Below are 26,303 nucleotides of genomic sequence, written 5' to 3' on the forward strand. Positions count from 1 at the left end.
TAGCGTCACGTAAAAATGACAACACTGCTCGACAAGTCTAAGCATGCCAGAGCGCGGGGAAAAGGCCTAACCGCTACTGCTAAACAGCACGGAGAAAACACTACACATCGGGGGAAAAGGCTTAAGGCAATCGACTAGGCCTAACCACAGCGTCACAACACTACGCGGCTAACATGGCGGGAACCACTAGCCACACGACGGTAAACGTGCGTCAACAGGCTTGGACACCGCTAAACAAGTCTAAACATTCGCGTACGGCGAGAAAAGGCTTAACACGAGCACGGTAAAACAACGCGCAAACATCGGTAAATCACTCACATTTTCCCCCGCTGCGACGGGGCGTCCGCTCTCGTCGACAGTCAGGGATCAAGTGACGACGGAACGACCGACCGCACGTCTTCTTCCCACGAGAGCCAGAACTGGACTGACGTAAGCCCCACTCTACGGGTGCTACGCATGCGCGCGCGCTCCTAGCGCCCTCTGCGCGCTCCTACCGCCACCTGCGGCGACCACCTGCGAGAGGCTAAGAGAGAAGAGCATTCCTGCGCCCTCTTCTGGCGTTGCTCATTGGTCGTGACGTCATCCCATTGTCCCAAGGCTACCCTGCTTTTTTTTCACACAGTCGACACAACTGGACAAGGTCAATCTGCAATGAAGCCATGGCATGACGTCATCATGCACCTGCGTGGCTCAAGGACGCGTACGCTCTAGACAGAGGACCTATTTTATTGAATCACTATCCCAGGATTATTTCCTTTATTCTTCTATAACGATTGAATAGGAAACTATTGCAGAGGAGCACCATGTATGAAAGCTAATCGTAGGAATTCCAAAGTCTTACTAAATGAGACTTGCAAAAGAACAAAATATCCTAACACGTAACAAAGCGTCAACAAAGGAAAGCATCCATGTCGGGGCATGTCAGGACACGTCAGGACAAATCGCACGACTGTTGGGCAACAGAAGAAAACAAACACTTGAACAGAGTGAAAAGACACTTACTATCATCAGACACGTGCACTACATTCTCTCATTGTAAATCCGCTCGTCACAAAATCCGCCTGCATCGTCGAACACCATTCACCAGTGACGAACCACACATCCGCACCCCATCAGAGCCAGACAGAACCCCAGCGAAGCTAAGCTCTTCCACTGACGGCCAACGCAATTGCTAGGAGCAGAATTAACGTGTCCAGACCCGCCAGTGTCCAAGCGAGAAGTGAATCCTTGCGCCCCCTGGAGGCCGTTCTCACTGGTCGTGACGACATCCTATTATCTCACGGCTACACTGTTTTTTTTTTTTCACTAATGCCCCTCTAGACAAGGTCAACCTGAAACAATAGTATCGCGGTATGACGTTATCATGCAGGTGCGCGGCTTAAGGACGCTTAAGCTCTAGACAGGGGACCTGTTAGTTATTGAATCAGTATCCCAAGATTATTTCCTTTATTCTACTATAATGATTGCATAGGGAACTATTGCAGAAAAACACCATACATGAGAGGAGATTGTAGGAATTCCAAAGTCTTACTGTACAGGAAAAAACAAAATAATGGTTCAGCAAGACATATCCATCCCAGCCGAGAGCCAGGCAGCTCACGAATAATGTCGCTTTGTTCCTCGACTGGAAAAAGCCATGCACTTGCCCCCCTCGCGGTTACTCTATGAACTGAATGAATCGGAAAATTATTAAGAATAGCTCTACTCCCATTCAAGGCAGCACTATCGTCAAGAATATTCCTTGTACAAAAAGAAAAACACTACATGTAGAAGGAAAGCATGTCAGAACAGGTCAGAGCATGTCAGCGCATGTTTGTCAGACAACAAGGGGGAAAAAAGCGAAAAGAAACAAAGAAGAAAACCAACATCAAATTATTTCTAAGCACACGCACTCCTCTTATTCAAAAACAGTGCTCATCATAAATCCGTCCAGGACAATACACACCATTTTTCTATTGCTACATTTTTTTCCAGTAACGGTCAATGCTTTGCTACAGACTGTGTGACGTCATCACATCCTGTCTGAAGAAGACAGCGACAAAGACTCCTATTATTTATTGAATCGCAAGATTATTTCCTTTGTCCGATTCTTAATGACGTTCACTTTTACAATTCGCCTCTCCAGCTGGCTGCTCGCCACCTAGCGGACCCCAGCAGAAGCACTCAATGAATGATAGTAACAGCAGACGACAGGTATATTTCGCGCTGAGCCGAAACTGCCGCAACTTCCCTTCGTGTGCGATGGAGTGTCCCGGATTACAGAACTCAAACAGCAACAGAACTGTTCAATTTCGCGGTGCAAAACTACTGTGGAGAAGAATATTCAATGTCGGCAAGAGGAAGAGGAAAAATATAATATCAAAGGAGCGGCGTGAACGAAAACAATGAAGACAGCAGGAAACCACGCGCGAGTTATGTTATTTGGACAATTTTTTAAGCGTGTCTCGTGAAAGAAGGCATGAAGCAGGGCGATTTGTTCATCAGCAATCATTCTCTTCTGCTCCATCCTGAGGACGACGCGAGCGCCTCTATAGGTAGTTGGAGAGGCGAATAAAATTCAACAAAAAAGTACCGTGCATGTTAGCGATTTTAAAATAATAAGTGAGACCACTCAACATCATCACCAGGCTTATGTAATACATGACCCTTTCTATGCCCCCATGGAAACTATAATTGCCCTATTACTTGGATCGCTATTAATGAAGCGCTCCAATTTTTTCTCTCTTCCAATTTCAGCCTTGTCATGCAGTGAAGCAGACTCACATTCAAAATAATTAATTTACACTGAGGCTGCCGTGCTTCAGGAATTCCTATCCTGCGCTCACATACCAGCATTTCTGCACGGATACCTATAGCAGCTTACTTCTTCAACATACCGAGCTCCTAACAACATCTAACAAACAAGCAGAGAAACCCACTTCTCAGCTTTACCTTGCGACTTTCTTCTTCGCAAAAGCAGTCATTTGAGGAAAGAGCAGCAAAAATTGCGCGCACTTGTGCTTGTCTTCAAAACACTGAAGCATATGCTGATAAACTAAGAAAAAGACACTCATGTCTGGCATCAGATAATGCTACATACACAGCCGCATTGTCCCTTCGTAAAGAAAGCACAGGACAAGGGCACACAAATTTATTTAAGCGAGAAGGAAAAAGGCTTAAGACGGAACGCTCAGGAATAATAGCAGCGTGACAGGTCATCGCTACGCGGCTAACACAAGATAACAACAACAAGATAATAGCGGCGGGAAAAATTGCAACACTGCTAAACAAGCCCCAACATGCCATGATGACGTCGCAAACCAGGAAAAAAAAAGCACGCGCGCGCACACAGCAGCTCAGGAATGCACAAGGAGAGGTGTTTTATTAGAATTTCTCCTCCACGCTCACATACCAGCATTTCTGCACAAATACTTATAACTGCATACAGCTTACTCCATCATCATATCGAGTAAAGTGAATACTGACACTCAAAAACATATAACAAAAAACAAACAAATTCCATTCTCATGAACTCTTCTCTGCCGAGCGGCTTTCTCCTGCTCTACCTGGATGCTGACTCTTCCCCCTCACCTACATTCTGAGTAAAAGCAGTGAAAGATTACACGCATTTGTGTCACAGGACAGGGATACACAAATTTCCTTAAGTGAGCAGGGAAAAGGCTTAAGTCGTACCGCTCAGTTATAATCGGAGAATCACCGCTTATCGCTACGCGGCTAGCACAACATGACAGCAACAAGATATTAGCGAAGGGTAAAAATTGCAGCAAGAAAGACACTACTGTACAAGTCTAGACATGCGACATCGAATGCGAAAACACTGGTGATCGGGGAAAAGGGCTAAGGCTGCGGCGCATCATCATAGAGCATACATAAGTTCATTTTTCTATTTCGGGTAAACTAAACGCGGTCTGCTTGGAAAACGACGTACAAAGATTTCTTAGGGAGAAGTGAAATATAGGAATTTCTACTCCGTGCTCAGATACCAGCATTTCTGCTCAAAAACCTGCAAAATTAATCACTGCTTACTTCATCAAGATATCGAACACCCAACAAAATCAAACAAACAACCCCACTTCTACTGATAGAACACTATTCAGCTTTTACCAGGAGGCTTTCTTCTGCGTAAAAGTAGAGAAAATAAGAAAAGAGCAGCGAAAAATTACACGCACTTTTGCTCGCATAGCGATAAGAGAAAAAAAATAAAATAACGAGGCACACGCTAATAAACTGTGACAAAGACACCCATTTCTGCTATCAGATAATTATTGCATAATGCTAAATACCCAATTGCATTGTTCCTGCGTGAAGAAAGCACAGAAAAAGGACACTCAATTTATCTTAAGCGACCAGGAAAAGTATATTCTACTCGGACAGCTTAATACCATAAAGTCTGAATTTGTGCAAAGAAAACAAAGCTTGAACAGCGCTACAAACGTGACAGATACATACTAACAAGCAAACAACAGCAGGACCGGCGTCGGGCACTCATAAAATACCCTGCCCAAAACAAAGACTTCACCAGGTTCGCTAGGCAATTCCATTAAAAACGCTCGTCCTATCCTACAGATAGCAATGGAAACGCGACTGCCCTTATTTTTTAAACCACTATTTCATGCAATAGTACATAAATGTATCACTCCGTGTCACACGAAAAGGCAAACACTTACTTGTCAAGTGGGGTCCCAGCGCGTGCGCGCGCGCACACACAGACACACACACTCACATTTTCACACTCACAAACACAGTCTATTTTCACAACCACATAAATCCATATTATTCCTCAGGTCAATAATTATCCTACCATCGCCAAAAGACGGCACAGACATGTATGCTTACGCAAGACAATTCCGATCGTTCCGGATGTAATAGGATATCGCCACTCGGCCGGCGCGAACCAATAAAGAAAGAAATGTAAATAAAGATAGCACGGCACCGTTTTCTTCGTAGCGAACATGCATTCCTTTCTTTCTTTGTTGGTTCGCGCCGGCCGAGTGGCGATATCCTATTACATCCGGAACGAGGACCGATTGTCTTGCGTAAGCATACTTGTCTGTGCCGTCTTTTGGCGATGGTAGGATAATTATTGACCTGAGGAATAATATGGATTTATGTGGTTGTGAAAATATACTTTGTGTTTGTGAGTGTGAAAATGTGAGTGTGTGGGTGTGTGTGTGTGTGCGCGCGCACGCGCGCTGGGACCCCACTTGACAAGTAAGTGTTTGCCTTTTCGTGTGACACGAGTGATACATTTTTGTACTATTGCGTGAAATAGTGGTTTAAAAAATAAGGGCAGTCGCGTTTCCATTGCTATCTGTAGGATAGGACGAGCGTTTTTAATGGAATTGCCTAGCGAACCTGGTGAAGTCTTTGTTTTGGGCAGGGTATTTTATGAGTGCCCCACGCCGGTGCTGCTGTTGTTTGCTTGTTAGTATGTATCTGTCACGTTTGTAGCGCTGTTCAAGCTTTGTTTTCTTTGCACAAATTCAGACTTTATGGTATTAAGCTGTCCGAGTAGAATATACTTTTCCTGGTCGCTTAAGATAAATTGAGTGTCCTTTTTCTGTGCTTTCTTCACGCAGGAACAATGCAATTGGGTATTTAGCATTATGCAATAATTATCTGATAGCAGAAATGGGTGTCTTTGTCACAGTTTATTAGCGTGTGCCTCGTTATTTTATTTTATTTCTCTTATCGCTATGCGAGCAAAGGTGCGTGTAATTTTTCGCTGCTCTTTTCTTATTTTATCTACTTTTACGCAGAAGAAAGGCTCCTGGTAAAAGCTGAATAGTGTTCTATCAGTGGAAGTGGGGTTGTTTGTTTTATTTTGTTGGGTGTTCGATATCTTGATGAAGTAAGCAGTGCTTAATTTTGCAGGTTTTTGAGCAGAAATGCTGGTATCTGAGCACGGAGTAGAAATTCCTATATTTCTCTTCTCCCTAAGAAACTTTGTACGTCGTTTTCCAAGCAGACCGCGTTTAGTTTACGCGAAATAGAAAAATGAACTTATGTATGCTCTATGATGATCCGCCGCAGCCTTAGCCCTTTTCCCCGATCACCAGTGTTTTCACATTCGATGTCGCATGTCTAGACTTGTACAGTAGTGTCTTTCTTGCTGCAATTTTTACCCTTCGCTAATATCTTGTTGCTGTCATGTTGTGCTAGCCGCGTAGCGATAAGCGGTGATTCTCCGATTATTCCTGAGCGGTACGACTTAAGCCTTTTTCCTGCTCACTTAAGGAAATGTGTGTATCCCTGTCCTGTGACACAAAATGCGTGTAATTTTTCGCGGTTCTTTTCATCTTTCACTGCTTTTACTCAGAATGTAGGTGAGGGGGAAAAGTCAGCATCCAGGTAGAGCAGGAGAAAGCCGCTCGGCAGAGAAGAGTTCATGAGAATGGAATTTGTTTGTTTTTTGTTATATGTTATTGAGTGTCAGTATTCACTTTACTCGATATGATGATGGAGTAAGCTGTATGCAGTTATAAGTATTTGTGCAGAAATGCTGGTATGTGAGCGTGGAGGAGAAATTCGAATAAAGCACCTCTCCTTGTGCATTCCTGAGCTGCTGTGTGCGCGCGCGTGCTTTTTTTTTCCTGGTTTGCGACGTGATCATGGCATGTTGGGGCTTGTTTAGCAGTGTTGCAATTTTACCCGCCGCTATTATCTTGTTGTTGCTATCTTGTGCTAGCCGCGTAGCGATGACCTGTGACTCTGCTATTATTCTTGAGCGTTCCGTCTTAAGCCTTTTTCCTTCTCGCTTAAAGGAATTTGTGTGCCCTTGTCCTCTGCTTTCTTTACGAAGGGACAATGCGGCTGTGTATGTAGCATTATCTGATGCCAGACATGAGTGTCTTTTTCTTAGTTTATCAGCATATGCTTCAGTGTTTTGAAGACAAGCACAAGTGCGCGCAATTTTTGCTGCTCTTTCCTCAAATGACTGCTTTTGCGGAGAAGAAAGTCGCAAGGTAAAGCTGAGAAGTGGGTTTCTCTGCTTGTTTGTTAGATGTTGTTAGGAGCTCGGTATGTTGAAGAAGTAAGCTGTTATAGGTATCCGTGCAAAAATGCTGGTATGTGAGCGCAGGATAGGAATTCCTGAAGCACGGCAGCCTCAGTGTAAATTAATTATTTTGGATGTGCGTCTGCTTCACTGCATGACAAGGCTGAAATGGGAAGAGAGAAAAAATTGGAGTGCTTCATTAATAGCGATCCAAGTAATAGGGCAATTATAGTTTCCATAGAAAGTAGAATTTTAATAGGATCCTAAAATTATAGTTTTGTAGTAGCTTTTCTAAACTGCAATGCATTAATCATTAATATAGTATAGGAATGCCATCATGTTCCCGTAAAGGCATTCTGTCTAGTCCTCCGTCGAGCGCGAATAGAACTTTGCCCCCGGCTTTCGCGTCCTTTTGCTCGCAGGTGTAGGCTCAGACAATGGGTATACGAACATAGAAAGGGTCTTGTATTACATAAGCCTGGTGATGATGTTGAGTGGTCTCACTTATTATTTTAAAAGAGCAGTGGTAGTTTACTGTAATTCTAATGATCATGATGAGCCTTTGGAGTGAAAATCGCTAATATGCACGGTGCTTTTCTGTTGAATTTTATTGTAAAAGTGAACGTCATTAAGAATCGGACAAAGGAAATAATCTTGCGATTCAATAAATAATAGGAGTCTTTGTCGCTGTCTTCTTCAGACAGGATGTGATGACGTCACACAGTCTGTAGCAAAGCATTGACCGTTACTGGAAAAAAGTGTAGCAATAGAAAAATGGTGTGTATTGTCCTGGACAGATTTATGATGAGCACTGTTTTTGAATAAGAGGAGTGCGTGTGCTTAGAAATAATTTGATGTTGGTTTTCTTCTTTGTTTCTTTTCGCTTTTTTCCCCGTTGTTGTCTGACAAACATGCGCTGTCATGCTCTGACCTGTTCTGACATGCTTTCCTTCTACATGTAGTTTTTTTTTCTTTTTGTACAAGGAATATTCTTGACGAGAGTGCTGCCTTGAATGGGAGTAGAGCTATTCTTAATAATTTTGCGATTCATTTAGTTCAGAGAGTAACCGCGAGGGAGGCAGGTGCATGGCTTGATCCAGTCGAGGCACAAAGCCACATTATTCGTTAGCTGCCAGGCTCTCGGAAGGGATGGACATGTCTTGCTGAACCATTATTTTGTTTTTTCCTGTACAGTAAGACTTTGGAATTCCTACAATATCCTCTCATGTATGGTGTTTTTTGCAATAGTTCCCTATGCAATCATTATAGTAGAATAAAGGAAATAATCTTGGGATAGTGATTCAATAAGTAACAGGTCCCCTCTCTAGAGCGTAAGCGTCCTTGAGCCACGCATCTGCATGATGACGTCATACCGCGATACTATTGTTTCAGGTTGACCTTGTCTAGAGGTGCATTAGTGGAAAAAACAGTGTAGCCCTGAGACAATAGGATGACGTCACGACCAATGAGAATGGCCTGCAGGGGGCGCAAGGATTCACTTCTCTCTTGGACACTGGCGGGTGTAGACATGGTAATTATGATCCTAGCAATTGAGTTGATCGTCAGTGGAAGAGCGTAGCTTAGGTGGGGTTCTGTCTGCCTCTGATGGGGTGCGGATGTGTGGTTCGTCACTGGTGAATGGTGTTCGACGATGCAGGTGGGTTTTGTGACGAGCGGATTTACAATGAGGGAATGTAGTGTACGTGTCCGATGATAGTGAGTGTCTTTTCGCTCTGTTAAAGCGTTTGTTTTCCTCTGTTGCCCAACAGTCGTGCGATTTGTCCTGACGTGTCCTGACATGCCCCGATATGCATGCTTTCCTTTGTTGACGCTTTGTATTTTTTCTTTTTTGACTTGTTAGCCGTACTCGTGTGTTGATTTGTTGAGTACCTAGTCCTCTTATTAGCCGTTGATAGAGTTACGTGTTAGGATATTTTGTTCTATTGCATGTCTCATTTAGTAAGACTTTGGAATTCCTACGATTAGCTTTCATACATGGTGCTCTTCTGCAATAGTTTCCTATTCAATCGTTATAGAAGAATAAAGGAAATAATCTTGGGATAGTGATTCAATAAAATAGGTCCTCTGTCTAGAGCGTACGCGTCCTTGAGCCACGCAGGTGCATGATGATGTCATGCCATGGCTTCATTGCAGATTGACCTTGTCCAGTTGTCCAGTAGTCCATCATGGGATGACGTCACGACCAATGAGCAACGCCAGAACAGGGCGCAGGAATGCTCTTCTCTCTTAGCCTCTCGCAGGTGGTCGCCGCAGGTGGCGGTAGGAGCGCGCAGAGGGCGCTAGGAGCGCGCGCGCATGCGTAGCACCCGTAGAGTGGTGCTTACATCAGTCCAGCTCTGGCTCTCGTGGGAAGAAGACGTGCGGTCGGTCGCTCCGTCGTCACTTGATCCCTGGCTGTCGACGAGAGCGGACGCATCTTTTGCGACAGAGGCGGGGAATTCTACAACAAGACCGTCAAGGAGTATCTCTCACGAAAGAAGGTACACATGTATTCGACCTTCTCTCCAGTAATCAAAGCATCGCAGGCAGAACGCGTCATACGCACTTTACGCGACAGAATATTCCGTTATTTTAGAGTAACGGGAAAATACCACTTCGTTTCCGCGCTTCCCAAGATCGTGCGCGACTACAACACCACCAAACACAGGACTTTGGGCATCAGCCCGTCCGAAGTCACGCCCGAAAACGAATTGGAGCTGTTCAATAAGATAAATGGAAAGCCCGTCGTACCCTCCGTGAAAAAGAAGCTCAGACTGGGGGATAAAGTGAGGGTCCTACTACACAGAAAAGGTTTTCATAAGAGCTCGGAAGGGAGTTGGTGGCCTCAGATTTTCACCGTCTCCTGCCTGAGAGACACCTCTCCTCCCGTCATACACCTGGAAGATTACCGGGGTAAGGGAGTGGACGGATCTTTCTACTCGGAGGAAGTACTCGTTGTACCCCGAGACGCCAATCAGCCTTGGCCAGTAACGAAAGTGCTGAGAAAGAAGCAAGTGAACGGTCAGAGCTTCTCCTTGGTTCGCTGGTTCGGTTACGACAAAGAACACGACAGTTGGGTTCCGAGCAGCGAAGTGGTCAAGATTGGGAAATGATGTCAGAAATCTACGTCCACCTGCTCTCGAACGCCAGCATGGATAAGTTTCCCTCGAATAAACTCAACGCCTTCACGGTAGCTTTCGATAGTCCGCTTCAGCTCACGAATCGGTATAAAGTCGGTCTGATGGATCTCAGCATCAGTAACGAGTTTTTAAATATCGGGTACGGAAGGCAAGATGCGAAAATCGAGGTTTCTTTCGAGGACACGGTCGAAGCCGGCAGAACTTTTCGTGTCACCTCGGATGTCGAGAGGGATTTGGGAAAAGCCCTTTCGGAATTCAACGTTTCTTTCGTGTACAATAAATCGCGATACGACTTCGTCTTACCCGTGGACGTGAAAGCCGTGGAATTGGACCCTCGCCTCGCACAGGCGATCGACGCCTCGCTAGCGTCCCGTGAAGCAGGACGTGCGGTGAAACCTCCCAAATTGAGCGAACGCGAAGCCACCTCCATCTTATTGGAGCACGCCGCACCCGTCGGTTTCGGCGACGTGGCTCTGAATTCGGAAACCACGTCCCTACGGAACACACTCAACAAGTATTTCCAGACGCACAAGCTGGACGCCTCGCTAGAATTCGCGGATAACGTCTACTCTCTGAAAACACCGAAAGGGTTGCACGTACCGGAACCCTTTGTCAAGCTGCTACATCTCACACCCGTCGAGGGACACGAAGAAACGCTACGCGTCTCTCTCCCCGTAGCGCGCCAATTTTCTTTCTCGATCAAGACGAAAATTCCTCAATCTTTGCAAGTACATCTGCCTCCCGGCTATTATGCGACGCCGCAAGCACTTCTAAATGCGATTAACCAGCGCGTAGGCGAACGCGCGCGCTTCAGCTTCGACGGAACCGAACAGAAATGTAAAATTCGGCTTTCCGAGGGCACCTCCACCCTAAGACTTTTCGAGTACCTGGCCGTGCTTTTGGGCTTCGAATCGCGTACCGTGTTTACGGGGGAGGAGGAGGATGCCACGAGCTCAGTCGAGGCACTCCTGGAACCCCCGTTTCACAACATAATCGTCTACACGGATATCGTGGAACCCACGTACGTGGGAAGCGGGAAAAAACCGATACTAAAAATACTACCCTTTTATTATGAGAAAGACAAGCACGTCGTCACCTACACGTTAGATAACATCCAGTATTTTAACCTGTCTCAATTCGAAATTCCTTCAGTGACGATCGTTCTCGCGGACGAAACGGGAAGACGTTTGCCGTTGCGGTCCAAAGGCAGAACCAATCTAACATTGCATTTCAAATATGTACCGTAATTCCCCCAAAATAATTTCCGTGTACACGGGACCCCCTTTTCCAACGAGGGGGCGGTGTGTTGAGCAACATATCCAAGTTTATCGTTCCCATCTGGCAGCAAATAAAACCGATCGCCAAGAGAACGTTGAAGCGCTTGGCGCGGAATTTGGCCGATGGCGAAGGAATATCGCGCGCAGTAAAAAAGACGGCCATAGCAACGGGGAGAGACGTGCTGGATTCCATGGAGGGCTCTGGAAACAACAACAATGGAAAGAAACGCCGCAAAAGACAACAAAAGGCGCCGACACACCACGCACCTGCAGATATCTTTGGTACGCCGTGAAGGTCACACATCCGCTGCGCGCGCTCCATCATGACGTCATCGAAAGCAAAAATACAGACGCAACGGTCACCGCATTGTCTTACGAGTGACGTGATGATATTCAAACCCCCTTCCATTCAATACGGCGTGGAAGATACTTCGTACCAACTCTTTTATCCGGTCAACGGGGTAAATAATTCCGTAATCGAATTTTCTATTCAAAATTTGCAAAGGGCACACTTGGATCTCTACGGCAGTTTTGTGTCTTTGACCGTGCGCATTGTTCGCGACGACGGGGAAGAAATGCAGAGAAAAATGTCGTTTTCCCAATAAACCACCTGTTGAGCGGCATGTTTAAGACGGTCACCGTTTATGCGAACAACAAGCTCGTCAGTTCCAACGAGTTATACGCCTACAGGAGTATTTTGGACGTCGTGCTTCATTCCACGCCCATGGCTCAAGAAACAGTGCACGCGGCTGGACTCTATGTCGAGGACGACGAACATTTAAAGAACGATTACGACGTCTCGTCTCGCGGTCCGAAACAACGTTACGAAGCGACGAAGGGTGGAAAATACTTTAACCTGGTCGGTCAGATCAATATCGACCTGTTTCAACAGCCGCGCCTGATGGTACCTGCCGTCGAAATTCGCGTCATTTTCCTATTAAACAACGACGAATTTAAACTCGTATCGGTCCCCAACGACAAGAAAACGTACAATTACGAGGTGGACATTAAAGAAATGACGTTACACTTGAAAAAGGTGACGCTGGCACCTTCCCTGTTTTTGGAATACGAGCGGCGGCTTCAGACCACGCCAGCCATCTACGTGTTACGCGGATTGGAAACCAAGGTGCGGAGCTTGAGTGCCGGGAGCTTGGACGCTCACTTTGAGAACGTTTACCCCGAAAGGGTACCTTCCAAATTATGCGTCGCCCTGCTCGCCACGTCCGACTTTCTCGGCGACATCCAATTGAACCCCTACAAATTCCGCCATTACGACCTGTCTCATTCGATGCTCTCCGTGGACGGCCAGCAAGTGCGAGCCGAGTACGACTTTCAGAACAACCTCGTCAAAATTCCCTACTTTAACTTCTTGCAAGAACTGGGAGAGAAACATTTCAAGTATAGCTACGAGCGATTTAAAACGAACGGGTTCCTTCTCTACTTCAACCTGGACGTGGACAAGTGTCCTTCTCCTTCGCATTTGAACGAGTGGCGAAAAGGAAACGTTCGCCTGCAATTACGCTTCGCTAAAGCCCTTCCACACGCGGTCACCGTCCTCTTGATTTCCAAGTGTCCCAAGCTCATGTGCGTCGACAAGGACCGTACGGTCACCTTCTCATAAGAAAAGATGTACGAGAGCGACATCTTGGAACTCGTGTCCCTGAACCCCCTCGCTTCCTCCATGCTGAGAGGCATTTGCGCTTCCGACGAAGCCTTCGTTTTACGCAAGCCCGGCTATTTAATCATCAATACCGAAGAGCGAAGAAATCGTGGGCAGCACTGGGTGCTCTACCTGAAAAACTACGACGAGTCTGCAGTGTTTTTCGACAGCTACGGACTTCCCCCCATCGAAGCAAACCTTCGAAGGACTTTACCTGTAGTGGAAGAGTATAACGACAAGTGTATTCAATCGCCTTTTTCACCTTAGTGCGGGCTTTTTTGTATCTACGTAGCCACGCGCATGTCGTAACGCTACAGCTTGAAAAATTGTGTATCCATGTTTTCCTGTAACCTCGAAGAGAATGACGAAACAATAAAACGTCTCCTCGTGAGCGAACTCGTTTCGTAAAAATAGACTTTTTTTTTTCACGACATACACAAGACCCTTGCGAGACGATCTTCCAACGTGCTGACCCGACGCTCGTCGTTGCCGGTCTGCACCGTGACGTCGACGGATGTGTGGAGAAGCCAGTAGCGACGGACGATAGGTCGGTTGAAACCCGCGTTGATGAGACACGGGTCGACTGTCTCTCCTCGTCTATACTTTTCCAACAGCTCGAGCTTGTAATCTACGAAACGCTTCATTTTCTTTGCAATCTTCCCACTGACGGTGAACAGACGTAAGGGTATCGTCTTGAGAATCGAGCGAAAGTCTCCCTCGCAGCTATCGCCGTGAATATAATCGCGTAATCGCAGCAAGTCCCGATACATTCGTGTTTGCACAAATGTGGCAAACCTCTGCTCGGGCGTCATGACTGAGACGGAATGAGAGTAGACAACCTTTTTTTATTTCTCGTTACACATGAATTAGGCTCCAGCTTTGGTTTCGTAGCCGGGAAGGCAGCCCAAATACGGACGAAGGCTCGAGTCTAACCAATGGCTGGGGTTTCTCGACCAGAGTCCACCGCAGCGACAGGTAGTCAGTTGATCGCCGATTCGCAAAAAGAAGGTCTTCGGAGGAGGTTTGAATGTTAGGACCAGAGGTAGATCTCCCGTCAGTAGCCATTCGTAATCTGCAACGAAAGGAGTGTGAGAAACGCGTGTTTTTATATATCAAACACACACGCACGTACAATCTTCTTCAGTCACAGAGTGACACTGATGGTCCATCTTCTCCATCTTCCTTCAATAGTCGAAGTCCTTCGCAACGTACGTCGAACGGCACCGTCCGACAGCCGAGAAACGGGTGAATCAATCGGTCCGTCCAATGCTTTTGCTCTGAAAAAAATGTGAACGATTATAGAACTTATTAAAAAAGAACGAGGAAGCGTACCTTTGGACCACAATCCACCGCAGTTGGTGCAGAAGAAGCGGGCGCTGCCAATCTCCCGAAATATGTGAGGCGGGAAAAAACCGAGTTCACGCGCAGCAAAAGTGTTATACACTGGAAACGAAACTCTTCAAACATTTCGACGATGATGACGTCATGGGTATTACTTACGAGGATCTACCAAGCTGATCATGATGGTACGAGAATGACGATCGAACGTTCGCTTCGTCATTTATAGTAAAGCTCTTCCTCTCACTCTCTATGACGTCATTGAACGTGTTTGAACATGTTAAGACGTGTTTGAACATGTTTGAACATGTTCGGACACGGGCGGCGAACCGTCGAAGTCGCCCCTGGACACACTCGTTCCTCTCTCTTCCTCTCTATGACGTCATTGAACATGTCTGAACATGTTTGGACGTGTTTGAACATGTTGTGACGTCACTGAACATGTCTGAACATGTTTGGACGTGTTTGAACATGTTGTGACGTGTGTTGACACGAACCCCGCAATACGAAAAACGTCACGCAGTACGAATTAGACTGGTGGTTAGTGTGTCGCGCCCAGTGTAGAAGGATCCTGGGTTCGAATCCCACTCTGGGTCTTCTCGTCGTCATATACAAGTCGTCCCAGAGTGTTAGCTAGAAATTAGTGTAATGTTTTATTCAACGTCGATGACATCATTGTCATATGCGACATCGCAAAAAGGCGCGAAAGACGGAAGGCGGGGTGGTCAAAGTACAAACGACACCGTCGCAATGCGAGGAGGAGGACAGCTGTGTAGCGACTATAAAAGGTGCGCTGGTTCTACGACGATTGACAGGAAGCCCACGAGGGGCATCCATGCATCCACGACGTGGAGCAAAATGTAAGTTGACCGTCTCTGCTGTGAAAGTGTATTCTATGCATTACATTGTTTTTCAGGAACCAATAGCCGCTGTCACCGCGTGATACTGAACACACACACAGGAACTCATCCCATCCTCTCTCATCATCAATCTCAAGCTTTCCTCAACTGAAGGGAAAAGTGAGCATTGTTTCGTGAGGGGGAATCTCGTACTGATTTTGTTTGACCGCAGTGCCGCGCTGTCTCGTATGTCAGTACGACCCCATCGATGCCATGCTCGTGGCCGTAGAAAGAGAGCACGAAGCTAGAATAGAGAATCTCGGTAACAGCCCAGTCATCCTTTCAGACGATGACGACGACGACAGAGTCAGTAGTCCACCTTTCGTAATAAGTGAAACTGACGACGACGACGAACCCCTAGATGGACATGACAATGCAGACGAATTGCTCATGTGGGAAGGGGATCAGTCGTATGCAGATTTCATTCCTCTGTCTGGTAGGGTTAGAGATGAACCACCAGATGCAAGCCCAGAATTTCGAAACGAAGCTGAGCCTGTCCAGGGTCGTAGAATCGTTGAATTACGAGAACACGTCGTAGAGAATCATCCCTCCGTCACGGAGAGACGATTCCTCCCTTTCTTTGTCACAGACGAGGCATTTGACGGAACGGCTACTAGGTACACGCTTCTCTGTTCCCCGCACGATGACAACGTCGACGATTTGCGACTCTATCTACCGAGCATAGCTCCAGTAATCACGCGTGTCCTCGAAGCATATCCCATGCCTTTCAAATTTTGTCTGTGCTCGAAAGCGCTCATGATTAAGGACGGAGCCGACGGGTTGACTTCTCATCTCCTTCACGTGAACCTTCACATGAGAGTGGTTCATAACCGTCAAGAAATCGAAGGCGCGATAAATGCTGCTATCGCAGCATCCTCGCAACGCGTTGAAAACTATGCGAGAGAAGGGTCTGGTTTCACCTCGAACGACGTCCAATGTGTCGACTTAAAACTAACGCGCTTAAAACCGAAGCGGATTGGGTGCACGATCGAGCTTCCCGAGCTGCTAAAAAGAAAACGAAAGACTCTCACAAACGTCAAACTTCCACCGAATCACGAAAACGAGTGTTTCAAGTATAGCGTGCTGGCACTCTTGCATCTGTTGAGAAACAACCCAAACGATTATGTTAGATACCGCAAGTACATGAATCCTTCGAATCCGGAGACGCGCGTAACGTACTGGCCGCCCTGCTTCCCAGTCACTTACGAAGACATCTCCCTGTGGGAGAGAAAAAACAAAATCTCCGTGTACATCTACGTGTTCGACGAGCAGACGAGTTCGATAACAACAGGACGGGTTCCCTGTACGCTCTATAAAGATAAAGTCCACTTGCTCGAGGTTAAGGAGCATTTCTATGGGATCCGAAAATTTAGCACTTTCATGGGACGAAGTGACTACTTTTATTGCGAGAAATGCACGTCCGGTTACGGAACGAGAGAGGCATTGCAGCAACACGAACGTCTGTGTCGAGACGTAAACGAAGTGATTCTCGAAATGCCAAAAGCGGGGGAGAGTGTCTCCTTCAACAAGATACAGTACATGCATCCCTATCCCTATTTCGCGGTGTTGGACACGGAGAGCGTTTTGGAAAAGGACGCGCTCGTGAAGGACGCCGTGAGTGTGCACAGGATGAGCTTGTACTGCATCGTTGTAGTGAGAAGTTGGGACGGAAAAATACTAGGCCTAGATGGCTATTTAGGACCCAACGCGGCAGAGAAATGCTTGCTCTCGCTCAAGCGATTTAGCGATCAAATCGATAGGTTGAACAGTTGTCCCGCGCCGTTGGTCATGAGTATGGAAGACCACTTTCGGCACGCAAGCGCTACACACTGCGAATTTTGTGGAATCGAATTTAACCGACATACGCGGAAGGTATCGCATCACGACCACACCTGCTTCGTAGAGCCCGGTTCTTCGAATTTTGTTGTGACGCTGTGTGATACGTGTAACCTTACGTGTCGTAACACCAAAGAACTCGTCGTGTGCGTGCACAACCTGCAGTACGATTTGAGCTCCCTTTTCCGCCACATGCACGTTCTAAATCTGGGTGAGCCGTGGATCTTAGCTTCGAGCTCGGAAAAGATAAGAGGGTTCAACATTGGCGATCTCCATTTCCGCGATACCACGCAGTTTTTCAGCCTCTCCTTGTCGAACATGGTGGAAACCCTGCTCGCCAGCGGTGGCAAGAACGCGTTTCATTGTACAGGTCAAATGTATGGTGACCGTCTCCGAAGCCTTCTCAGGAAAGGCATTTACCCGTACACCTTCGTCGACAGTTTCGAAGCGTACAAGTTGCCCGCACTACCGCCAAAGGAAGCTTTCACAAGTGACCTGAACGACCAAGAGATCACGGACGAGGACTATCAGTACGCCCTCGAGATTTTCGAATTGTTCGAATGTAAGAACCTCGGCGGTTACACGCGTCTATACGTCACGCTCGACGCCTGTCAGCTCTGCGACGTCGTACTGTATTTCAGGAAGATTTCGGTAGAGACGGACAGGTTAGATATCCTACGCACAGTGTCCCTCGCCAGTTACGCGTGGAGCAGCGCTCTGAAGCTCACCAAAGTCAAACTCGAGCTCATGAGCGATCGCGGGATGTACGAAACAATCGAGAAGGGAATCAGGGGAGGCATTTGTAACAGCTTCCACAGATACTGTCGGGCTAATCACGAGGGGTGTGATGATTACGATCCCCAGCAAGAAAAGACTTTTATCCAGCACCTCGACGTGAACAGTTTATACCCGTACGCGATGACTTTCCATCTCCCGACAGGTGGTTTTGAGTGGGTCGATCCTTCGAGGTGGAGCGAGATCAATTTTCTCAACATTCCTCACGATTCGGAAGTGGGTTACGTCTACGTGGTAGACTTGTCATATCCTGAAGAACTGCACGCGCTCACCAGGGATTTTCCCCTGGCACCCGAACACAGGTGCGTGGACGAGAACGAACTCTCCCCCTACCAACGCCACCTGAAAGATGCGTTGGCGCTTAACGCCCCTTCCACAACGAAACTCTTGCTGACGTGCTACGACAAAGAACGCTACGTCGTTCATTATGCATTGCTCGCTCTGTACGTGAGGTTGGGCATGAAAATAAAACGTGTTCACAGCATCCTCTCATTCCGCCAAGACAACTTTTTGCGAACCTTCGTGCAGAGAAACGTCGCGTTGAGGAATGCCGCGACCACGAAATTCGAGCGACTTCTGTACAAAACCATGTCGAACAGCGCGTTCGGTGAGTCGATACAAAATGTGAGACGCATGAAAAAGTATGCCCTAGCCTACGACAAAGAAAGCGCGCTCCGAAAAGCTAGCTCCGTCGACAGTCAGCATTTTCACATTCTGAGTGATAAGTGCATCTTGTACGAGATGAAGCAACGCCGCATCAAATGCACGCACCCCCTTTACGTGGGCTTTGCCATCCTTGAAATATCCAAAGTCCGAATGTACAGCTTCGTCTACGAGTCGCTCTTTTCTCGCTTGACGTGTCCAGTGCAATTGATCTATAGCGACACGGACAGCATAATTTTTTCTCTCACGTGTGAAAGCCTAGAAGAGCAGCTGATGAAGATTGAGAGTGAGTTAGATCTGTCTTTCTATCCGCCAGACCACCCACTTTTCAACGACGAGCACGCGAATCAGATGGGGTACTTCGAAGACGAGACGGTGGGCGGAGTTATTCAGGAAGTCGTAGCCATCCGAGCGAAAATGTACAGCATTCTCTTGGCTGGGACACACAAACAGATCACGAGAGCGAAAGGAGTTAAGAAAGACGTGGTGAGGAAACATTTATTGCACGAAGTGTACCGAGATTCTCTGTTCAATGAGAAGGCGGTCTCTCAGAAGCAGTGCACCATCCAGAGTATAAAGCAAACGATGTACACCATTTCGAGACTCAAGAAGAGCTTGGTCCCCTACGACGACAAACGCTATCTCGTGGATGCCGTACACTCCTTCCGTTATGGGAGCTGCGAATACGGTAAGCTTTCCTAGTGTTTTGACGCGTATCGCATTACGATAGTACTCCCTCTTTGTGCAGCAACGGAAAACCCGGAAGAGAGTCCGAGGCCGTCGACGTCAGACATCGAGTAACCGTGGAACAAAGAGCTGCACGCGCATGTACTCGAGAATAAAAGTTCTAGTCGAGATATGCTTCTCTCTCTCTCTCTCAGACAGGAGAAGCACGGGTCATCGTGGCAGTGTGGTAGCGGAATGGGTGTACGAAAAGAATGACCATTCCGTCATCGTGCTGGTGCAGTGACCCGCGCAATGACGACGCTGCGATGAAGATTCCCCTTTTCCGGCACGTCTGATCTCACGAACGCAGCATTACGAGATGATCAGACAAGGGAGGGAGGGTGCAGGCATCTATTGACCAACTCTTTTGTTTGTTTGTATACAATAAAGATGTTTCAGTGAAAGAACACACAGAGTCTCGTCGAAGTTATTCGGACTGTTTAATGCGTTGCATGTCAATAACCAATCGGTATTTCAATAAATCAATGACAAAGTTGGCGATGTAGACTGCTTGCAAATGTCGCTGCTTCCGCAGGGCGTGCTTAATATGAGCGATGGCACGAGCGAGAAGGTCCACGATGTCGTTGAATTGAATTGAATGTCCGCGATGTAGTTGAATTCTACGTTGGACAAGCTCACAAATTCGCTCATCAGTTCCAGGGGTCCGTCCAGAACCGTTATGCAAACGTTCTTGTAACGGGCGTAAATTCGTCGCACCATCTCCTTCAGCGGCCCCGGCGAGATCTCTCCTATATTGCCAAAGCCTACCATGTCTATCACGTAGCGAAAAGCAGTGATGACGAGCTCGTTGCGGGGACTTTCGCTGTTGAAACATTCCTTCTCCACTTCTTCGCAAGAAGCGTGGGTGCGGGAACAATTTTGTAAAGAGTGGTAGCTGAACATCTTCACGTAGTGATGACGCGAGCACGGTGCGCGCTGCCTTTATACAGATAAACGCGCGCGCGCAAAGAAAGTGAAAGCAAAAAAGAGTGAAACCGAAACTCAAAAGCCACCCGTCGCCGCTAGGAGCGCGCGCGCGCGCAGCGGAGAGCCGAAACCGAAAACACCCGCGGGCGCCGCAGAGCAGCGCGCGCGTGCATGCGCGGACGGGTGGAGCAGAGGGCGCGCGCGCGCATGCATAGCTGCCGCTGCGCGTCGCCTCAGTCAGTTTCTCTCCGCCGTCAGTTTCTCTCTCTCTCAGCCGTGGAAAGCAGACGTGCGCTCCCGGCGCTCGCCGCTCAGTCAGGCGCCCACAGCTTCCCATACAGCCCATAGTTTGAGATAATTCAGGCAACACTGGACATACGACCAATGAAAATGCGTCGTGATGCCTAGCAGCCAACCAATCAGCAACCTCTCAGTTTGGCTCGGCTTTCGGCCGGCCCTAGCTGCCATTGACTTCTACTGGTTTTTATACCTGGCGCCCGTTATTCCAAAATAACTAAGACATTTTTGACAGGCGAAATACATATTTATTGATGCAACGTATAAACTCAAATGTTTGACTCATATATTCACCGTGCGTACAGGACGTTTCGTTCCTTGAATAGACAGTAACCAAACCAAGTTCTAACTTGCAAAGCACACATACAGTCTACTTCTGGAGGCGAGCGAAGTCCACGAGTGCGTGCGTTTCACAAATGAGCATCTTCTTCTCATTCTGGCGATGCACCGTAGGTCACACAGTCATGGGAAATGCTTTTGTCGTACGAACACTCTTTTCTTCGTCACTGTATTTGAAAATGCGACAGCGCTCGAAAGTGTTCCTCATGCGTCAGCTCACCAAGCATTCCAGTTCCGACCCGGCAAGAATGTCCGTAGGTCGACACTTTATCGGAGATCAGTACATGGCCAGAGTCACTATAGCTCACAAACAAACCAGCGCGTACACTTCCTCTTTGGTCGTTGTGGTCAACCGACATCCGCGAGCCGCGGAGACGCAGCGACGTTGCTTGGAGCTGCCCGCCTGGCCGACTGCCCAGACTGCCCGCGAAAAGTGAGCTGTCAGATATTTCGAAACTTTATCAACCAATCCCGGAACGCATCCTCCTTTGGCCAATGGGCATCCGTCATGATGCCTGACGATGTAATACCACGTGACTGTGACGTGGTTCTATTTTTCTACTGCCGCAAATGCGGGGAGCTGTGGAGGCCTGGCTCAGTTTCTGGCTGGCTGTCGTACAGAGCAGACGTGTGTTCCCCGCGCTCGCTCAGTTTCTGCCTGGAAGTTGCCGCGGGGGGAAAGGTGAGTGATTTGACGCGCTCCTTTTCTCGTATGTTTGCCGTGTTTAGCGGTGACCAACGAGTGATTTGACCGCGCTCGTGTTAAGCCTTTTCTCGCATGTTTAGACTTGTTTTGCGGTGAGCAAGCCTTTTGTTCGTGTTGACGCATGTTTAGCGATGTGTGCCCAGTGGTTCCCGCCTTGTGTTAGCTGCATAGTGTTGTGACGTTGAGGTTAGGCCTAAGCGATCGTCCCCGTAAGCCTTTTTCCCCCGATGTGTACTGTTTTCTCCGTGCTGTTTTAGCAGTAGCGGTTAGACCTTTTCTCTCGCATGCCTAGACTTGTTTAGCAGTGCTGCCATTTTTACCTGCCGCTAGTATCTTGTTCTGTCCTTCTCGTCTAGAGCTATGACGGTGGCGGCATCTGGTGTGATGCCTTGCAACTACGTGGCCACCTGTCGTCGATCCCTGCAACTGCTGGGTGCAAACTACCAACATGGCGGGCGCTGGTCACTCGGGTGTTGCGGAGCGACTTCTTCGCCGCGGCATCGTTGATTTTCGAATAAATTGTTTCTCTCCACTCTATTTCTATCTTTTTATTGTATTTTCTGCCTATTATTTTTCTTTTTTATGGACTCTCATAGTGCACAACATGTAGTTAAACTACTAGTTAAACTACCTGATTGTAGTTAAAAAGTAGTTATCAACTACTTGCAGAAATGTAGTGGTAACTAGTAGTTAAACTACTATTTTAAGTAGTTAACTACAGTAGTTAAGTTACTGAAGGCGTCAACTACTTCCGATTTTGTCGCAAGCTTTACGGCACGATTGTGGTTCCGATTTTTGCCTTGAGCTACTTGTTTGATGAGAACGGAGGTGCTGAGCAATTGTGTGGCGCATGTGTACTAAATCTTCACTTTTAATTAGAGGTGTGCGAATATTGAAATTTTCGAATACGAATCGAATACGAATATCGACGAAATTGTCCTTCGAATATCACGTCATAGGATAACGGCTTCTAAGAGTTAATTAAGTTAATTAAGCCCCGGAAAAAAGCATCGTCACAGTTGTGTTCTGCTGATCCTTAGAAAAATGTCCCAAGTGCTAATGAGGAATATGTATTAATGTATTGACTTAGCATAGAGCATACATGCTTATATGCACATTTACAGTAAAATTATTTTTACAATGAAACAGTGTGCTGTTCTCATGAGGCAAGCTGACAACCGCAAGCAAAAACTTTCATTTCAAAAAGTTTTCATGAACAGTGAACACCTGCTGTGCTGGTAAAGTGCTGGTGAAACAGACAGAATGGAAGTAAAGAGCAATGACATGTACAGAGTGTGGGATGATTTAGTGATGAGCACCTCAGAAGGAAAATGATGGTGGCAAGTGGTCTCTCCTTGCATTGACAATGCCTTCCGCATTTTTCGTGAAGGCGAGAAACTGCACGGTTTCACTGCTCTCACGCGTGAGACCATCGTTACTGACGGTAATGCATAGTTTGGAACGGCCTCATGCATTATAGCGTGGTAAAACTGCGATCCTCGACGATGTTGTATGGCTCTATCACGCGTGATTGTTTCCGCGGCGTTCGTGTTCAGCGCTCCTTTGATTTCACAGCGGAAATCCGTGCGCGGGCCTCAAACTTTGTCGCGCCGGCGGCGACGCGCGTGAGTTGCGAGCAAAATCGTTCCATGAAGGTCGGGCTTAAGGCTATATATGCGTCTTGCTATCATCTGTAACAACAGTTAGCGCAGTTTCAAATGACTGCAGCATTACTGTCGTCCTAGTTGGCGCTTTCATACGGTCGCAGAGCACCGGAGTTTGAGAAACTATGTCGAAATATCAACACGTCGCAGTCCTCGATTATCGCCGTCATCGAACGCGACCGTGATTCTATCATATATCGCTGACAACCACAAATCGAAACTGAAAAAGACGCATCCGAGACGCAGGTTTTGGCTGTGCATGCAATGGGACGCTGAACAGCGGTGTTCAGCTCAACGTCAACAAAATTTCGATATTTAACCGTAATTTCACCGAACTGTAGGCCTCATAAGAATGTTCAGAGTTCGCTAGCTTCCACTAAAGCCACGACACTGCTGACGATGTATGAAACGTACTGCGGTCTCGGGTTTCGTTGGGGGGGACTCTAAAATGGTGGCCGCACACAACTGCGTACTAGTTTCGGTTTCGCTTACCGAACGTATAGCGACGCATTCGCAAACGAGCGTAGCTTTGCAGCTGTTCTACTATGCATGTCCGTCGCCGCAACGTACAAATTCCAGTGCGCAGCCCGCAACAGCTTCGGAATAAGCTGCTGTGATATGCGAAAAGAAATTGAATATTCGAAAACTTCGAATATCAAATTTTCGAATAGAATACGAATCGAATATCGCAAGTATTCGATTCGTATTAAAAATTTCGATTATTGGCACACCTCTACTTTTAATGCTTGTCTAGTGAAGCTTCACATGCCGTGAAATAATTCTGCAACTTAGTTTATCGCGTAGGCACAGAAACAATCCCGCCGCAAGCTTTGTATTTGACGATCGTAGCAATGGCTTGAGCCCAAGTTTATTATTGCTTGTGATTCATATTTAGGTGCCCAAGAACACTACAAGGTATTGGTGTTGGTGGACAACGTTAAGTAGTTATAGATGTAGTTAAACTACACTGCAGTAGTTAAAAAAGTAGTTTTAACTACTCCCCTGAAAAGTAGTTGAACTACTAGTTAAACTACTCAATCCCAAAGTAGTTAGTAGTTATAGTTAAACTACTGTAGAGGTAGTTAGTGGCCATCACTGCTGCCCTTATCCTGTCCAGCATATGTTATTCCGTCATCCCACCCATTTCTTTACAACGAACTATCGCACCTCTTGGGAAAAGTTCGTTTTCTGGATGGGTACTTCATTTCAGCACGATGTAGGGGGCAGCTTCCGGCCATCGGCAGTGCAGACCCGCATAACAGTCATACGGGACTTTTCGTTCCGTGTCGTCCTTGCTCTGAAATGTGTGGTTTGACGGCCTAAAAAAATGGGGGTCTCCTTTGTGTTGCCCTCTGCCCAAGTAGAAGGTTGTATTTCCACCTGAGGCCGATGATGTCTCTTTGAAGAGAAACTAGTTTCTCTTTGTAATCTTGCGGCAGCTTCTGGGCAACTGATGTTCGCCTCTGCAAAGAAAATCCAGTCCGTTTTATGTACCTTTGTACCCATCCTTGGCTCGGCTTAAATTCACTCGCCGGAATGCCACGTGCCCTTGCAAGCCCCCTGACTTTTACCCGGAGCATCTCCATAGTCACAGCCAGGCAAGTTCCTCTCTCCTTCAGGAAAGCAGTAAGGCTTGCTTCAAGCTCAGGAAAGACTCCTTTTTGAGAATCGAAAAAAGGCCTTCCTGGTCACCGCACATGCAAACAAGGCTGCCTTGTCTCTTCTCCGTTGTCAAACGTTCTCGAGGACGTTGTACTTCCTTCCCGCCGCACAATTCCCGAAGACTTAATCTTCCAATATAACTTTTCCTTTGAAACCTGCGTCATGCTGGATACACAGACTTGTCATTCTGAACCAAGTCGTAAACCATGTGGAGCTACGCGACGTAACTGCCGTGGGACAGTGTGGAGCCGTAGTGACGAGGGGTAGGGGTGAGCTACAAGGAATGGCACGTGGTTGACAGGCAGCGCCGCCAGGCTTTCGACGCCGGACGCAAATATAAGGCAGAGGTGAATTTTAGGGACGCAAATTTCGGAAAAAAACTCGCATTATAATCGAATAAACAGAGCAGGTCCCCATGGGACCAACCCTGGGTTGTGTTAAAGGGTTGAGTTATGTCTAACCTATGAGTGAAGGTCTAGAAATGAGTAGCAAATGTGGACAGGGGACATAGCATGGGTGACCAATCAGAAGGTATAGAATTGACCGATTCAAGGGGCAGGGCCTACAAGGGGTGGAGATAATCAGCGGGCTTAGAATCGCAGGCTTAAGATAAGCGGGTGAAGCTATGCCAGCCAACCATGGCTCAGTTGGTATCAGTGTTGAACGTAGCCGCGTTACTAGTAGCGGCGTTACCGTATCGGCTATATTTTTCGGTAGCGGAGTAGCGATCGCGCTACTTTTTTTAGAGTGGTAAAGAAAGAAGTACTTCCGTTAAAAAATTGCGGCAGCGCAATCTTTGAGCGCCACCGTTACCGCTATTTTCCGAGCTCAGGCTCGCAACAACTCGAATTCGACCTATCACCTGAGCCTCGACTCTGCCTGCCTTACATAGCCGAAAGGAAGGCACAGAGGCCGTTATCTTACAAAGAGGGTGCGTACTCCACGTGTTCCCTATTTGGGATTAAGTTTCTGGAAGATTTGGTGTATGGTCCAAGTTGTCTGGAAACTGACGTCACTCCCACTGCATTCTGGAGCCGTTTCCGCTAGCTATGAGTCATGACATTCTACATCAGATTGCACCACGTACGCTTAGGTGCTTCTTGACCATTGCCATTTCCTGTCCACTGCAATGGAGGGACCATGGCATGCTCCAGCACGCATCTTTGAGTATAAGGAGGAGAAAGAAAACGGTAGCGTGGTGTTCAGGTGTCTACTATGCGCCTCGGTGTGAGACCTTTATCTGTGCGTCAAGTAAGTCAACGTCCAATTTGAAAAAGCACACCATTGTATGTTTACTAACTTCTCGTTCCGGGCAATCCGAGTTCTTTTTGTGACAAAGCTGTTCAGTCTTTAATCGGTAGACGTGCTTTGTGCTTT

Source organism: Ornithodoros turicata, chromosome 1 (assembly GCF_037126465.1).
Source record: "Ornithodoros turicata isolate Travis chromosome 1, ASM3712646v1, whole genome shotgun sequence".
NCBI lineage: Eukaryota > Metazoa > Arthropoda > Arachnida > Ixodida > Argasidae > Ornithodoros > Ornithodoros turicata.